At 35.4% G+C, this 12,916-nt stretch overlaps 1 long non-coding RNA gene across 1 annotated transcript; it reads left to right on the top strand.

The window, feature by feature from the left end:
* Positions 1-10,748: 10,748 nt before the first annotated feature.
* Positions 10,749-12,511, top strand: LOC140523405 (uncharacterized). Its single transcript, XR_011973390.1, has 2 exons — positions 10,749-10,898; positions 12,214-12,511. It is a non-coding gene; the product is annotated as an uncharacterized lncRNA (long non-coding RNA).
* The last annotated feature ends 405 nt before the right edge of the window (positions 12,512-12,916 follow it).

Below are 12,916 nucleotides of genomic sequence, written 5' to 3'. Positions count from 1 at the left end.
AACCACAAGGTTAGAAAAAGAGGTGTACCATGTACATGATTCCCTCAGAAAAAAGACATTCATTTGAGAAAGCATACAGAGAGAATTACACCATGCAAAACAGAAGGCAAAAGGAATTTGAAAACACAATTGAGCAGGAAAAGGATGAACCGATCAAATGCGTTGTCAAAGGGGCATGGTCAAGATGCTGGAGTAGAAGCATGCACCTCTAGCACTCTCCTCCCACAGCCCATTAGATACGTGTAAAAATTAAATCTAAACAAACTCGAGAGCAGCACAAGCCACAAAATGTAAGATTGAAAGAGATTTCCAGCCCTGAGTAGCCTTGAAGTCCACAGAAAAGGTCTGTCATGCTGTGCAGAGTGAACAACAGAATAGGTAGCACAGTGACAGGGACAAGACTGGAGCAAGCCTCAAGAAAGCACCAGCAGCAGCTGCAGGTCCCATATTCCTCAACTCACAAATGCCAAAGACAGCTTCAAAGGTCAGTGAGAAAGCTCTTTCATTTGGGTGAGAAAGGAATGCAGCAGTCTAGGTGCAGGACCCAGGCAGCTGCATCTTCCATTGTTGGAGCCCTGGCCTAAACCCCTGGGTGAACTGAGAAACTGATGTGGATCTCAATCCTGAGTGGGGACCTTGGGGTTAGAAGGAATGGTAGCTGGTGTGGTGGAGCTAGTGGAGTCTCTGTAGAGGGAATACTGCTCACTGACCAGACCAGAGGCCAGGAGAGGAATCAATCCCTCCCCCTTATTTTTGCCACCTCGCAGGAACTGAGAACTTACATGTAACCAGAGTAGACCCTCCTCTTGAAAAAGGATTCAAAAGTCAAGAAACTGGCTGGGGAAAAGTTCAAACAAGGGAAAAACCATGAGTATAAAAGACTATTTTCTTTGCGAACGGGTATTTCTTCCATTCTTTGGATGAGGAAGAACAATGCATACCATCAAGGGAAGTCAAGTCTTCTACATCCTAAACCTCTAAAATACATATGCAGTGGTCTCAGGCCATATAAGAGGTCAAAAATGATTTTCAAAATCAGCTAAGAGAGGTGGAGGAAAATTGGGAAGTGTTATGAGCGTAATGCAAGAACATCATGAAAAACGAGTCAACAGCTTGCGAAAAGACAACCAAAAAAATACTGAAAAATTTAGCACCTTTAAAAATAGACTACCTCAAATGGCTAAAGAAGCCCAAAAAGCCAATGAGGAGAAGAATGCTTTAAAGAGCACAATTAGTGAAATGGAAAAGGAGGTTCCAAATCTCACTGAAGAAAATAGTCCTTGAAAAATCAGAAAGGAGCAGATGGAAGCTATTGACTTAATGAGAAACCAAAAAATTACAAAACACCACCAAAACAATGAAAAGTAAAGAAGATAATGTGAAATATCTCACTGGAAAATCAACTGACCTGGAAAAGAGGTCCAGGAGAGACAACTTAAAAATTAAGGAACTACCTGAAAGCCATGATCAAAAATAGAGCCTAGACATCATCTTTCATGAAATTATCAAGGAAACTTGCCCTGATATTCTGGAACCAGTGGGCAAAATAAATACTGAAGGAATCCACCAATCACTTCCTGAAAGTGACTTGAAAAAAAAACCCACCTAGGAATATTGTAGGAAAATTCCAGAGATCCCAGGTCAAAGAGAAAATATTTCAAGCAGCCAGAAAGAATCAATTTGAGTATTGCAGCAATACAATGGGGACAACACAGGATCTGGAAGCTTCTACATTACGGGATCAAGGTGCTTGCAATATGATATTGCAGATGTCAAAGAAAATAGGACTAAACTGAAAGATCACCTAGGAAGTGAAACTGAATATAACACTTTAAGAGAAAAAAATGGTCATTCAATGAAATCGAGGACTTTCAAGCATTCTTGACGAAAAGACCAGAGATGAATAGAAAATTAGACTTTCAAACACAAGAATCAAGAGAAGTATAAAAAGGTAAACAGTGAAGAGAAATCATAAGTTATATACTAACCTGAAATATTTACATTCTTACACGGAATGATAATATTTGTAACTCTTGAAACTCTTCTCAGTATTTAGGTAGTGGAAGGGATTATACACACACATACACACACACACATAAGTAAATATATATGTATATATGGAGAGAGAGAGAGAGAGAGAGAGAGAGAGAGAGAGAGAGAGAGAGAGAGAGAGAGAGGAGAGAGAGAGGGAGAGAGGGCAGAGATTGACTTAAATAGGAAGGGATGATATCTAAATAAATAAAATTAAGGTAAGGCAGAGGTGAGAGGAAAAAAGTGAAGCTTGCTCTCATCACGTTTGATATAAAGAGGGAAGAACATGCAAACTCAATTTGGCATGAAAATTTATCTTACACTACAGGAAAGTACGGGGGAAAGGGATAAGTAGGGTTTGGGAGATGACAGAAGGGAGGGTAAATGGGAGGAGGAAGTAATTACAAACAATCAGTTTTGAGGAGTTTTAGAAATGACTCTTGTGAATTGTTTTTTCACATAACTGGGAAATAAGAAATGCAGGTAATGGGGTGTAGAAAACTGTATGGGGTATAGAAATGTATCTTGCCCTACTGGAAAAGAGAGAATATAGAGATATGGGAAGGAAGGGGTGTGATACAAGGGAGGGGAGACTGGGGGAAGGGGTCATGAGAATGTACACTGTTTTGGGGTGGGGGAGGGGAGAGGTGGGGAGAAAATTTAAAACTCACAATCTTGTGGAAATGCATGTTGAAGATTAAAAATAAATAAATAAATTGGGAAAAAATACGCAAAAATACATCTTGTCAAAAACGACCTTATCCAAGAAATACGTGCCCAAATTCAGTGTTCAAATATGTTCCTTCAGCTACAGCATGAAGACACCCAAAAGACAGTCATCCTTCAAGAAAAGCTATTGAGTCTTGCCCAGGTACAGTTTCTTGATCTCTTCAATAGAGTTTATGCTGATACTAAAAAGGAAGTTCTTGTGATAGAAGAGAGAAAAAAATTGTTAAATCAGTGAATGTAACCAATTTAAAAAGCAAACATGTAAATATGAAAATGAGAAAGCTGAGCAGAGGTAGATCTTTAAATAATGTATCTGATAAGCATTTAACTTTCAGAAATGGAAGTTAAAGTAATTTTGATCAAAATAATTGAGGAATTTGAATTTTCAGCAGGTAGACAATTTTAACTTTATTGTAAAAATTCTGCTATGTAAGAAAGGAGCATGAGAACCAATAATATGACATATGATAAGAAAATAATGACATAATAGTCTCTAAGTTAATATGAATGTAATAAATTAGTGGAATAAAATAAGCGTAATTAAATAAAGAAATGACAATAATCTTAAATAAAAAATAAAATAAAAAATGAAATTATACAAATAAAATTTTAAAATCATCTTTTAGGCTAGATGGCTCACTTTGCTGAAAGAAATTATGTACCGCATGAAATTTTGACAATAAATATTGATAGGGGAAATCATTAATGCAGAAGTACTGATAAATTTATTGTTCTAACAATATTCCTAATGTTCCATTTTAATACTGTAATGGAATAAATTATTTGAAGTGCTAAAACTTAAGAAAAAGTCTACAATGTCATGCTAGGAATAATATCACAATTCAAATCAGACATCTCTTTTGAGATACTAGAGCATATTACCATTACATGTTTTACAAGAATGTAACCATGCTGAACAATCCGAGTAGTTGCAACTCAGACTGCTCCGAACTAATTTTTGAAACACTAAAGATTGTATCATATTTTTAGTGAAATTCCAAACACGAACCACCACTTTTCTGTAAAACTGAGGACAGTAATTCTGTTCAAAAGGATTATGTTTATGCATGTAGCATTAACTTTTGGGTGTTACTGATCTTATTTTTTAATTGTGCTTCCCTAGAATTTTTTCATTTATCTCCATTTTTTTTTATTGCTTTGACACTTATTCTTGCACAGTGTCCAAAATTGCAGACTCTGGAAGCTAATCTTGATTTATGAAATCAGTAATAGAAATTATTTCGACATATTTCTATCAGGCTAAAGTCAGATACCTGCAACAAAATTTCGTCTTTCCCTCAAATATCAATTGCAGACAGTAGTTTCACAGCAAGTCACATCATTTTATCGAATTGATAATGAAGATCAGAAAAAACTACAGAAGTAAAAAAATAAAACTAAAATCAAATTACGCAATTAATAATTTGTCCCTGATTAATGAAAAGTATATTCAGTATGTTGTTTCTCTTTTTTCACCAATATTATAAACGTTCTGAAAACTACTACTACTAATACTAATGCTACTGCCAATGCTACCCCTACTACTAGTACTACTAGTACTACTGTTGCTGCTACTACTACTACCACTACTACCGCTACCACTACTACTACAACTCCTCCTACTCTACTCTTCAACTTCAAGAGACTTTTGACTGAATGTTTTCCCAAGCTCCTTTTTGGACTTTTCACCTGTCTTGACTTCTTAATCTTCTGAATTCCACGTGTCATCAGATAGCACATAATTTAGGATTTAAGTGTATATTCATTATGGTGTTCACATCTGTTATCAAACTATCATTTCTTTTTTCTAAGTCTTTGTAACTCAACTAGAAAAATGTTCCTACAAGACAGGGATTACTTATACTTTGTCATTTTTGAAAGAATTCCTTTTCACAGCATGTTAGCAGTAGAAGTAATTTTATTATTGTAGTAGTAAAAGTAGTACGAGTAGTTGTGATAGTAGTGGTAGCAGTAATTCTAGTAGCAGGAGTACGAGTATTAGCAGTAGTACTAGCAGTAGAAGAACAAGAACAAGAAGAAGAAAACGAAAGATTTATTTGTGGATTTTGCCATGAGTTGAAAGTTAAGCTAAAATTAAAATTGTTGCAAGGTGACATTTGGACTAAAGCACTTTGAGTTTTTCTAGTCTGATTTTTTTAAACAAATTTTCAATTTCCCAGAGCCCTCAATGGCAAAATACATATTCCATATATAATTATTGTATCGTTACTATTATTATTTTTGGAAATTGTTACAATGAAGGCAAAGTTAAGCGTAGAATAACATTGCAGTCAAATTTTCCTAAAGAGTTCACTTTATTACCATCAAGTAGATTTCTCCATTCTCGGTTGCTTTCCCATATTTGTATGTAATTATGTATGCTATTCATCATTATGCCAACCAAAAAAGTATGGAAGTGGATAATAGCGATGTTCTTCAAAACACATTTTCAGCCTAGTATCCATCATACGTGATAAAGTAAGTGAAATTTAAGCCAATGTGGTCAAAAACAGAATTTTTGAGCATGAGATTCTTTTCCACTTAGAGGTACTTTGAAGGAATTATGGATAGAAAGTTGAGCCTGGGGTTAGAAAGATCTGATATCAAATGTTGCCTCAGATGCTATCTGTGTGATACAAGTCATTTAATCTTTCTCATTTGGGGGATAATAACAACAGCTGTTTCCCAGGATTGGTGTAAGAATCAAAAGAGATAATAATTGTAAATCTCTTAGCTTTGTGGCCTTTATTTTAGGCATATATTAGACACTTAATAAATGCTACTGTCTCTGCTCCAAAAACATAGTGACTGACCATTCCCAATTATGTAAAACTAATCACGGCCTCCCACATTTTCATAAGCACTTCCTAATTTTAAAAAAGTGTTCTCTTCACCTGGTTCATTTCAGTTTACTTGTCTTAACTAAGAAATTATTGTGAGGGCCAGTCTCATTCCTATGGAAACTTTTTTCTTTTGCATTTTCATGTTTCAGAAATTTTTCTAAGTTTCAGAAATCAGTATAGCAAAGAAATAAGCTTTGTTTTCCATTTAACTCCCCTATCACTCATTGTCTTCATTTCCCTCCTTTTAGGAGCACACTGATGGAAATAATAACCTTCCAAAGCTTTTGGCTTCAGGCTGCAGTCAAAAAACTAGGTGTGGACCGAGCCCTCGAAGGTAAAGCAAGGAAGCAATAAGTTGGAGTCCATCTTTGGCAGTACAAATTACCTCATTTTATTTGTGATCAGGGAAAACTGGCACCCTTTTTCGTCTAATGTCTCAGAGCATGCAAGTTTTCAGTATGTCAGCTTTCAGTCAAATTACAGTTTCTTCCTTGTTCAAAACTTACATCATCAACTAGTGCATGTTAATTATGCTAATTGCACTATAGTAGGTCCTCAGTAGGTTGCAAAGGTTTTGTGTAAGACATGCCCTTTCTCCTTGAAGAATCTGCAGCCTCAATAGGAAGCCAATGCAAAATAGAGGAATTTCATTTTTAATATAAGATAACACATAAACAACTATTGAGGGAATGATATACACATAAGTATTTATAAAAGGGAGAGATCACTACAATTGGAGATTACAGTGGATGGGATTAATCCAGTGGTGTTCTTCTTAACACAAGAAACACTCCATGCAAATTTGCGGAGGTAACACCTCTACTGGAAGAGCAATTGCCAGATACTTAAATTTTATGCATGCAAATGTACTTATGTTTTTATGGATCAACTATCCTATGCCATCTGTTACGTCCTCAGTTGTAGCCATACATAAATGAACACATTTTATGTACCCGTGACTAGTGCCGCTCATATTCCTTAAAATGAATTCTGTTTCCTCATTAATCAGTTCTTAAACATGGGTTTTATCTCCTCTGATTGTTTTCCCATGGTACTGGCATCTTAACACTTAAAACACAGTCTTTCTGTGATCCTTCTGCTTTTTTTTAGAACGTCTTCAACATCTATATAAACACAAAAAGCCATACCCATATCAACACATCTTTTTTATTCAATACTGTAGAGAAATCTTTGGCAAAGTCATCACATATAATATAAAGAATTACGTCCTAATTTAGTTATTAGTTTCTATTTGTATGCGTATTTTCTTCAACTAAGATTAGAAACTTAAAAGGTATTGCATATCTATGGCATCTTTCTCTCCCTTTATAAAACGTGCCTAATTCTAAGGACCTCCCAGAGCCAACATGATAAATGTAATGCAGTCAACATTCAATACAGCAAATGTTTCATTTTTTTTAAAGACACTACTAAAATGCCTTAAAAATATATGTATTGAATGTGTTAATCACTCAGGGAAGATGAAATGATTAAGCATTTTGGGTCAATGGCTTGTAATCTTCTGAGTGATTTAGATATGATAAGGAAACATGAATAAAAGTTAATAAACATGTCTTCATTGTGAAGTTTTAATTAAAACGTTCATTTTGAAAACAGATAGTTTTGCAATTTTTAGGAAAACTTTTCATGAGAAAGTCTCCTTATTAAGCCATAGTTGACCACTTTGTTTCACTTGTACATAGATAGGAATTATAATTACTCCTTCCCTTTGCCAATCAGCTCACCTTCACTTCATTTTATTTCATTGAATCGTGTGGCGTAAGATCTATACATGTGTTCTTACTTCTGCAGCTCCTTAATCAACAATTTGTTTCACCCTTCTGTTCTCTGCAACTATATCTATGAATATGTGTGTACTCAATATTACCCAATGGTCTTACTTGCTCTCTGTTCATGGCTTGGACCACCATAGATGCTGGGGTATCTATATCACCATATAATTCCCTTATGAATAGAAGTTTATTTTTGCCATTAAAAAAAAAAACAAACTAGTCTATATTCAGACTGTAGTCAGCTGATTGTGATGTCATTTCCAGGAATCAATCTTTTCTTTTCTCATAATAACCAATTTCATTTCTTCTTTGTGTGTCGTTTTGTTTTGCTTTGGGTAGTTACCTTCAAATTCTTCTGGAAAAAAATCATCAGAAGAGACATGCAGACAGAGAAATATTCTAAATCATCGTAAAAGCCTTTGTTCTCTTTCATTTCTCAAACGTGAGTTATGTTTTTCAGCATACCTTCTAGAATCCCCTTTTCTTCCATCTTTCTTCTGAAGTCACTAAACATCAAAAGAAGTTACGATTTGAATAAATACCTCTTTATTTCTCACAGAAGGTCTCTTCTTTGCTCTATTCAACACATTATTGGCATGGAGGTAACAATTATCTTCATGGTGGTCTTTTTATAAAGACTTGTCGTAATCATTGCTGTATGTGATGGCCAATTATGTGGAAAGATGGATCTTGTTGCTTTGGAGCACGTAGTGAAACCAACAATGATCGATCCCTCTAAGCTATCTTTCAGTTTCACTAGAATTTTATTTTGTCTTCTCCCTTATTGTGGTGACTTCATTAAGGGTGTTAAGGATTTTTTGCAATAACAGAGCAATTTCTCAGTCATCGTACACTGAAATTACCAACGGTTAAGTTAATATTCATAAAATGACTTAAACTATGATTGTCTCAATACCATCTCCACTGCGTGGAAGGAGGGATGTCGTTGAAAAGGACTAAAAGCCATTTATGCTTTTATCTAAGTAAGTACGAAGCATATACACACTACCTACAAGGTCATTTGTTTTACACGGTGGGCAAATGAACTCGGAATTAAAATAGGACTTGGACGCACTTGAACTGAGCTTTCAAAAGATACTGGGAATTCTGAAAGACCCAGGGAAGGTGGGATTATATGCCTGGCATGGGAGAAAGTCTTTGGAACATCTTGGAGATAGAAGATGGAATAACATGTTTTTCTTTTTTAATTATTATTTTATGTGTTTCCAGTGTTCTACAATCACTTCCATATATCTTAGATTTTTTTCTCATCCCTTCCTCTCCGTCCTCCTCTCTGCACCCGCCCTCCATGAGAAAACATACAATTTCATATGGGTTCTATACATACATTCGTACTCAATTCATTTACATCTTATTCGTGTTCCTTAGAAGAATTAAAACGAATGGGAGAAATCATCAAACAAAAGAAAACATAATACAAAAGAAAATATTCTCCTTCATTCTGTGATCCAATTTCGTAGTTCTTTGTCTGCATGTGAAAGGCGTTTTACCTTAAGAGACCATTCTGAATTTTTTAAGTCCTTGCATTGCAACGAAGGACTACGTCCACTAGAAACATTTCTCACACACTGTGGTTGGTGCTGTGCGAAAAGGATTTCTGGTTCTGCTCCTTTCACTCAGCATCATTTCATACAAGTTTTTCCAGGTCTCTCAAAGTCTTCCTCTTCATCATTTCTTATAGTACATTAACATTCCATTACCGTTAAATACCACAGTTTATACAGCTGTTCCCCAATTGATGGTCATCGCCTTGATTTCCAGTTTTGGGCCACCACAAAGAGAGCTGCTATGAATATTTTTCTCCATGGACACATACATGTGTTTCTTCTTCATCCCCGAAGAACACCTTCCCATCAAAGAATTGATGACACTTGAATTTGTTCTGAGTGAGGGAGGGCTGTGAAACATCAATAGAATCACTTCGTCCCCAGAGCCATCTGAATCTAGTGAAGTGATATTCCTCAGGAAGCCTGGAGATGACCACAGATGCAATGGGAGACCTTGGCACTTTTAGGCCAATGGCTATACAGGTATTCCCTTAGGGGGACTCAATGCTCATTCATTGAATAGGCCTCTTTAAGAAGTAGTCAGAGTATGGACACTCCTGCCTTCAGAGTGATTATTAAGATTCCAAATACTAAGCCCCAAAATAAACCCTCACCTCAGAGCGTAGATACTCTTTTCAGGGCTGAAGGGCAAGACTATTGTGACTCTGTGCCTCGTTAGAAATTAGCAAAACATGTCTGAGGCCCATTAATGGATGGGGAGGTCTTGAATTCTTCCCCCATGATTCATTAACCTTACATTAACCTTACGTTCAGCCCGAAGGGCATTCTCGACTCTTGCGTAGGCAACAGACATTATCATTACTTAAGTAAACACGAAATAATTCCCACAAACCCATTTTGAACTTCACATTTGCAGAATACAGAACAGAAAAACTAATTACGATACTGGCCATAAGATTGGAGGCACAAAATTATAGTACATGAGAAGTCGGCATACTCCACACCAGGTCACACTCAATACAAACCAAATGTCCAAATAATGGTGTATGTGTATGTTGTAAGAGTGACCTCATATCTGTCTATACTATTCAAACTATTTCATTTGTCTCCTGAAAGGGAAACTATACCACTTTAATCGTTATCAACAGTGATTTCCCATTTCATCTTCTCTTCCTGTATCTATGAAGGGGTTTTAAGAATTGAAGTAATGAATGAGGAAACAATCTTTCCTTCCTTCTTTATAACTTAAAGATGGAAATAGAATTTATCTTAGCGTGGTTTCTAAAATCTGCACAAGGAGAATGCATGTATTTTGAATCTCAAATGAAGTCAGTGTCTGCCTGAATAAAGAAATAATTCGAATGTAACAGACAATGGAGGAGCTGCTTTCATTTAGTACTCTCTGCCCTTCCTTGGCGATAATGTATTGTATTTCATCATTTCCAGGAATTTTCTTCTCTGTTAAGGACCTCTTACGGGTCATTTTGTGTTTAGAATGAAGCTTAATGAAGACAATTTTAATGTTTGAAATTAACTATTTTGAAGCACAGGATATGAAACTGATTTTATTTTTAAAAAAAAAATGTTATATTGATCCAATGAAAATAAAGAGGGCACAATTTGCTCAACACAGAAGAAAATTGTATTCCCAACCTGAGACATGACTACTGTGCTAAAAAATGTTCACATGTCTCTTTGCATTTAATCGTGAGAAATTCATGATTGTGTTCATAATAATATTAATTTATTACGTCAGTAGCTTTTCTGTTGAAATTCTAAAATCAAATATACTGAGGTCTTAATTTTATTAGTCATTTCTTTGGATGTCTATATTCTTTATATGAATTTTTGAGTTCTGTGTATTATCTTGACTTCCTTTTTCCTCATTTACCTCACTGGTCTGACTTGGTTTTTCATTTGACTTCAGATGTGACAGGAGTTGGAAGAAAATATAACCAGGGAACTCAATGAAGGTATGTTCTAACAGCTCACAAATAAAATGTTATATTTAGATACTATACCTGATTTTTAAATATGGTGGAAAACTTCCACAGAGGTGCTGTTTCATTTCCACATCCCTCTTCTTCATCACGTTGATGCAACCAGGGACTCTTCTTTGCAGATGAAGTGCAAGATTTAGCAGCTTCTTTCCAATAAGCTAGAAAGGTGGCACAAGCCCTCTTGTGTCTGTTTTCAGAAGAGAAGCCTGGTCAATTAAAGAGAGACTCAGATGCTGAAGCCTGGTCAGTAAGTAATGAATCTTTGGCCACCATATCCCATGAAACAGAAGGAAGAATAGTGCTGAGTTCTCGGTAGCACCTTCTGATCTTCAAATGAGAAATGAGTCACATTGGGCGAATGCCCTCAGGATGATAGAGGATTAAGGACTGTCTGGATTAGAAAGCTATTGAAGTCATATTCAATGCTGAGAGTCTATTGTTCTGTTTAATCCTGTGATTCTACGATGATTTCATAAGGGTGAGGAGACAGGGGGCAAACGGTACTAAGAATGACAGGATTGAAAAACAGTTTACAAATATCAATATAATTGTTAGAATCTCAATGGACACTCTTTGTCCCATGACCAACAGTACTGAAAATCAAAGCAAAATTTTTATTGACGCCCTGGTTATCAGTTTAACCAAAAGATACAAAGAAGTTGCCGCTAACTGCTATTGTGGTTTTTATTTTATTGAAACAGGCAAATCAAATTATTGGCATGATTGATTGTGTGGTGAACTCAAAAGCAAACACCAGCATACTTAAGTAGGAAGTAAAGTTCAACATGAGCATAAGTAAAGAGGTTTTCATGAACACCATCCTGATTGTTATTTATATAGTGATTTCTACAGCAAAAATTTAAAAGAAGATCATAGTAACAATTGGCTGAAATCAAGGCAACACACATCTTAAGTGTAATAAGAAGATGAACTTTATTATAGCACTTGAAACATTGAAAGCATTGTGTTTGAACTTTAAAACACCTTGTAGGGTAGATGACTTCCCCAAGAGCTTGAGTTCAACTCATCCCTATGATAAGATACATGCTGCCTATGACACCATGACCAACTTCCTTCACTTCAAAGGGCTCAGGACACTCTTAGGCTCAGTTGTACCAGTGACAATTTTCATGCTTCTCACACACAGAATTCCTTCATATAATGAATCCTTTGTCCCAAGGAAAAGTAAAGAATTACACACATACATATATGTGGTATGTGTATATATACACACATATGAACATACATATATATAAGGTCAATTGATTTTCCTTCGTTCCTTTCCCAGCAGCTACTGATAAACTTTGATTACAAACCTTGACGGACTTCTCCAATAGACAACAGACTGAAAAATCCTTGAGAATGTCAAAGATGAATCAACATCCAGAAATACGCTTAGAGGAAGAAATAATGTTTATGTATCAAATGAACTATGTTTGACAATGTTTACTGCTTTTCCATTAAATATACAAATGTGAAAAAATCTTGACTTCGAAAATATGTTGTCATGTTTTAATATGCACCAGGTGTATATGTATGAAAATATGTTTGTACAATCCTTTATTAAAAACGTTTATTTCACTATATTTTTAAGAGTGTCCCTCAAATTGTTAGTTGTTGCAGGAATTCTAGAGACCACTAAATTGGCTAGAACACTTTAATTACCTATCGTTGAACATTATAATGTAATTTCTATTTAAGAAATAATAGATAAGACAGGTTTACTTCTTATTCAGATACAATTGCTAAACTAGTTGTCATTTTTAATTAAAAAAGAAGACAAGCTTACTTTCAGATGTATTTTTCCTTCCATTTTGTGTACTGGAGAACACTGGTCCGACATATATGAGTTCCTGCTGCTGATTGCTAACATCTTAGTGCATCAACGGAGAGTTAACTGCGTATTGTTTTGATTCTCATCTCTCTAACCAAGAATGATTTAGGGCATTTTTCCTGTCACCATACATAACGTTAATTACTTCCTCTAAAAA

Source organism: Notamacropus eugenii, chromosome 2 (assembly GCF_028372415.1).
Source record: "Notamacropus eugenii isolate mMacEug1 chromosome 2, mMacEug1.pri_v2, whole genome shotgun sequence".
NCBI classification, from domain to species: Eukaryota; Metazoa; Chordata; class Mammalia; order Diprotodontia; family Macropodidae; genus Notamacropus; species Notamacropus eugenii.
Note: the sequence above shows the minus strand (reverse complement) of the source record. Positions and strands in the feature narration are given on the sequence as shown.